Raw genomic sequence first — 5,265 nt, 5'->3', positions numbered from 1 at the left:
ATTCACTATGGAAAGAGTGGCCAAGCATTGGAGCAGGCTGTCCAGGGCACTGGTGGAGTCCTTGTCCCTGGAGGTGTTAAAAAAAACCATGTAGATGTGGCACTTTGGGACATGGTTTGGTTGGCATGATGGTGTTGGGTTGACAGCTGGACTTGATGATCTTAGAGGTCTTTTCCAACCGAAGTGATTCTATGGTTCTGTGCTTCAACAGTTTGGGTGTAATTGCAAGCTCACTTGTTCTGTGAACAGTCTGGGTAAAATGGTTTTCTGCTTATTCTTCTGTAGATTTGAGGTGTGACACAACCTTTCCCTCTAACTGATGCTTGTAAATCAGTGATATTTGGAAAATGTGGAAAAGCTGAGCTGCTTGGAAGAGCAGTGGGGTTTTGAGTGTTTTGTTGGAGGTGGTGTTCCAGTTTGGTGGGCTGGTGCTCGTGGGGGACACTTTTCTGGGTCCACTTGGTATATTGATACCTTGCTTCTGAAACATAATGCTTTACATTTAATTGCAGGTGGTGTGAACAAATTTTTCTTAGCAGAAATATGATATGAATAAGAAAGATGCCTTTCTTCCAAGACAGAAAATTTGGAAATATCTTTTATGGTCTTGTTTTCTTGGAAACCTTTGCAGAAACCAGGACAGCTTCAGTGTGCCAAGTAATGCTGACTATAAAATAACTCCATTAATGGTTTTTTTTGCTAACAATGAACCAACTGGAATATTTTGTCACCTAAGGCAGCATAGTTTGAGCATCATTGACACCATCCCAAGTACGGGGCTTCACCTCTACTACTGACTCTTTTCAGTGTTGATAGCTAAGTTCAGGTAATGAGGCTTTACTTGCTGTTGGCACTTGGTGATTTGTTCATGGTACAGAGGTAGCTGATAAATCCTGACTCTTAATTTTAAAATGCCTCTCAAGTTCAGTTCTGTGGCAGATAGTAGTAGTTTGTTTTTATTTACACACAGTAACTGAAAGAAGACTAAGTGAAAGATCTGATAGAGGATGAAAGGGGCAGAAGAGAAAGGAGAAGGTACTTAAGGTGTTATTTAGGGGGTTTTTTGTGTCTCTTTAATCTTTGTACCTGGTTCTTCTAGATCAGCTTGTTAAGCAGCACAGAGCTATTGCTACATCTGAAGGCAGGAACTACTTTGCTTCTGTAAGTAGGCTGAGAGAATTAAACAAGTTTCTTAAAGAGCATGAGATTACAACTGTTATCACAACAGTGCAAATTATTCTTTGTTCTGTGTAGCCAAAGCAAGTAATTTTGTCAGTTTTTTCTGTGATGGTAGTTGCCCAACAGAAGAAACTTTGGTCCTACAGTTGCAGATTAGCTGAAGCTGGTAAAACCACAATGAGCCAAAATGGGTTAATGTCATAGAACCACAGAATGGTTGCGTTGGAAGGGACCTTAAAGATCATCTAGTTCCAGCCCCCCTGCATGGGATACTTGCAGAGTCTGGGAGCTGCATGCCTTTGGAAAAGAGGGGACTGGTGACTCCAAGCTACTGACCACTTTCAGGGGAGGTTTGTCCAACGTCTTTATTTCTGTTTTGTTTAACTTCTGGTTGGGAATCGGGTGGCACAGGAGATGTGTGTGCTTTGAGGTTTCTGGGAAACATCTCACCACTGTAAACAAGTCTCTAAATTCTCATGCAAACTTTCTTCTGTTAGAAGCAGCCATGGCTGCTCAGCCAGAAAAGTTGTTTTTCCAGATGAGCTTGTCTAGACTGAGTTTAAGTATTGGGCACGTTTCCCAAGTCTTGGACCCTTCTCATTATTTTGTTCTGTTTAAACCATACCTAATCACTTAGTATTTGTTTTCAGTGAACCAAAAGGCTCTAGACAATGACCTGTTCATACTTTTGCAACAATTGTGGTGTTTTATTTTTCCCTCATTAGATGTTGTCTTGAACTTGCAAATGATGAGTTTTCAATGCCTATTTTATGGGATAGGACTAGTAAATTTGAGGTCCCTTTTCTGCACTGCTGCCTCACATGTCAAAGCTACAGGTAGTCATTCAGACTAAAATCCATAAAACTTGTACTTCCTGACCTTCCTTTCTTTTCTGTTACACTTGCAACTTAATGTGCTAGTTTTTCCAGTATTTTTGAGATGAAGAATGAAGATGCAAAACTTCTGAATATTTTTTCCTTCTGCATGCTTATCTCCTTCCTTCCCACGTTTCCAGTTATCACAAGTGAAAGTCTACAGTCACCCCTTGTTGTGTGGCTGGTTACATGACATGGATCACTATTTCCATAGATAGTTTCTGAAGGCTGTTTCTATCATTTTAAGAATCTAGGTATTGTCTAATTAAATTAATCCATCACAATAGTGTCTTCACAATAGATGATAACATATGAATAAGGAAAATTCTTTTTAAAAGAAAAATACGAGTAGAGTGTTTTTTTGTTACTTTTTCCTAAAGTTATATCTCCCAGCTGTCTTTGAGTGAAGTTCCTAAACCAAAGGTGTTTACTTTGTACTACTGTCTTCTGCGAGCTTCCTATTCTTCGCCATGTGTTGCTTACTGCTCACAGTGGCTTGGCTTGTTCTCACTGTTTGTTTCTCTAGCCTGTCCAGGTAACTCTGAATGGCTGCACAGCCATCTTAAAACCATGGAACAGTTTGGGTTGGAAGGGACCTTTAAAAGTCATCCAGTCCAACCCCCCTGCAGTGAGCAGTGACATCTTCAACCAGACCAAGTTGCTCAGAGTCCTGTCCAACCTGACCATGAATGTTTCCAGGGATGAGGCATCTCCCACCTCTCTGGGCAACCTGGGCTAGTGCTTCAGCATTGTAATTGTAAAAAAATAAATTATTTCTTTAGATCTAGTCTGAATCTCCCCTGTTTCAGTTTAAAGCAGTTGCCCTTTTTGCTATCGCTACAGGCCCAGCTAAAAAATTGTCCCTATTTTTCATACAAGCCCATGTAAGTATTGGTAGGTGCTCTAGGGTCTCCCTGGAGCCTTCTCTTCTCCAGACTGAACAACCCCAACTCTCTCAGCCTGTCACCAGAGCAGAGCTGCTCCAGCCCTCACATCATCTCTGTGGCCTCCTCTGGACTCACTCCAACAGCTTCATGTTCTTCTTGTGATGGGGACCCCAGAACCGGACCCAGCACTGCAGGGGGTCTCACCAGAGTGGAGCAGAGGGGGACATTCCCCTCCCTGGCCCTGCTGGTCCCACTGCTGGGGATGCAGCCCAGAACATGGTTGGCTCTTGGGACTGCACGTTGCTGGCTCATGTCCAGCAGCTTTCTATCCCCAGCACCCACAAGTCCTTCTCCTCAGGGTTGCTCTCCTGTTCTTCTTCTGTCAGCATGTGTTGATAGCCATTCCTTCTGGTTTTGTGTTGTTTGTGAATTTGTTGAGGGTGCACTCTGTCCTGTCATCTGGTCATCAATGAAAATATTCTTGGGCCCCATACCAGCCCCAGTGTTTTGAAGGGTTACTTTGGTTTGTTTTTTTTACTACTTACTGCAAAATGATAGCAGATAATTATGTCTATGGCTGGCCAGGGGGTTGTTTTTGTTTGTTTGGTTTTGGTAACCAAAGGGACACCTTGAAAGTATCAAACTATATGCTAACACCACTAATTTAATGCAGTTTGTCTTTATTATACTGTGGGGTGGGGAGAGGAGCAAAGTAAAGTTTCTTGTCCATCTGGGGTCAAGAATCAATTAAGGGTCTAGATACAGGGAAGGGATCTCAGGTTTCTCTCACAGTGGGCAGGCAGCCTTTTTGGCTTCTTGTGAGTTTCTTGAGATACAGATTTTGAAGCCAGCATTATGGAGTTACAAGTACTTTTGTTGAGCATTGGGAACAGGACATTTTGTATAAATTTGTTTTTGCAGTGTCCAGACTTGTGGCACTACGTTAGTGGCTTTAGCAAGACTTTGCAGTTCTAGGCTTAGAAGCCACCTGAGAATCGCATCCTCAGATGAATGTTCTTGTACATCCAGCCCAATGGAAAATAAACTGAAGTTTGCACTGTGATCTAGCAGGTAAAATTATCTTTCAAGGATACTGATAAGAGCTTATAAGGAATCTCTGAGCAGAACATCAGATGAATCAAGTCAACATCTACATTGGATGCATGATGCTGTTGTGTTAGTTAACCATGCAGTTATAAACTTAGTTTGCAAGACCAGCAACATGTGATCCTCAGTTGCTGTTTGACAATTCTGTTGATACGTTCTTTGCTTTCTCGTGTGTGCTTGTGTGTGTTTGTGAAGATGTTTGTTTTTATGACCATGGGACTCTTTAAGGAATGAGGACTGATGGAAGGGCAAAAGTATATTTGCCAGTGTGGTTGGTAACAGTGGGGAGGGCTTTAAACTAGGATTGTTGTGGGATGGAAGCTGAAACCAGGAGTGAAGTATAGGATGAACTGAAGCATCTGTGTGTGAAAAGGGAGACTCTTCACTTCTCCAGAGGAACTCTTGCCTGTCCCCAGCACACCTTTGGGCCAGTCTGAAATGCTTGTTTGTAAATGCATTTGGAACAGGACTTATGGACTTGAGGTCTGTGTGCAGCATTGATACTAATGATTTAGTTCCCTCTTTATCAACTGTCATTACACGCAGAGCCATAGTGTTGGTGAGATTAAGGATTTGTGTGTTGTGTGGAAGGAGACATGGAAAATGGTTTGCCTTCTGTGCTGAAGAGCAGCTTTAGGAACACACAGAGCTGTGCTGTGGAACTGGTGGTGACCCAGTTGGGAACTTATTAGTTCAGAGCAGAGGGTGACACAGAGGACATCATAGTGGGTGTTTGCAGGCCAGCTGATCAAGAAGAAGAAGCGGATGAACCTTCTTATGAATGGAGAGTTCATTCTGACTGCTCTGGCATCTGTTGGAAATCTAGGAGACTTTTGGAATTGCTTGAGGACAGATTTTTAAGCCAGAACTGGACAAACTAGCTAGACAAGATCTAGCAGAGTGGAGAGATGATTTGGAATATGAAGAGTGGTGCACAACTGGCACCTTTGGTTTCAGTGACCATGAAAAGAGTGTTAAAGATTCTGTAGGGAATGAAGAAAGTGAGTAGAAGGATAAAAATGCTTGGCTTTAGCTTATTCAGAGAACTGATGTGGGATCCTGTGGGAATCTCTCCTGTAGAGCACAGAAACCCACAAGAGCTGATCTTCAAGAAAAAATGTATTGGGGCACAGGAGTGCCACGTGATAATTTGCAGGAAGTCAAGCAGATGTGGAAGGAGGCCAGACTGATGATCTTGTTGAGCTCAATTATGGGAA

The 5,265-nt window shown here is 42.5% G+C and overlaps 1 protein-coding gene across 1 annotated transcript in view; it reads left to right on the top strand.

The window, feature by feature from the left end:
• Positions 1-5,265, top strand: part of ASXL2 (additional sex combs like transcriptional regulator 2) — a 127,454-nt gene that overhangs the window by 41,304 nt on the left and 80,885 nt on the right. The window lies entirely within an intron of this gene.

This window comes from Chaetura pelagica, unplaced genomic scaffold (assembly GCF_000747805.2).
Source record: "Chaetura pelagica isolate M959 unplaced genomic scaffold, ChaPel_1.0 scaffold107, whole genome shotgun sequence".
NCBI lineage: Eukaryota > Metazoa > Chordata > Aves > Apodiformes > Apodidae > Chaetura > Chaetura pelagica.
The sequence above is the reverse complement of the archived record's forward strand: the minus strand, read 5'-3'. Positions and strand labels throughout refer to the sequence as shown.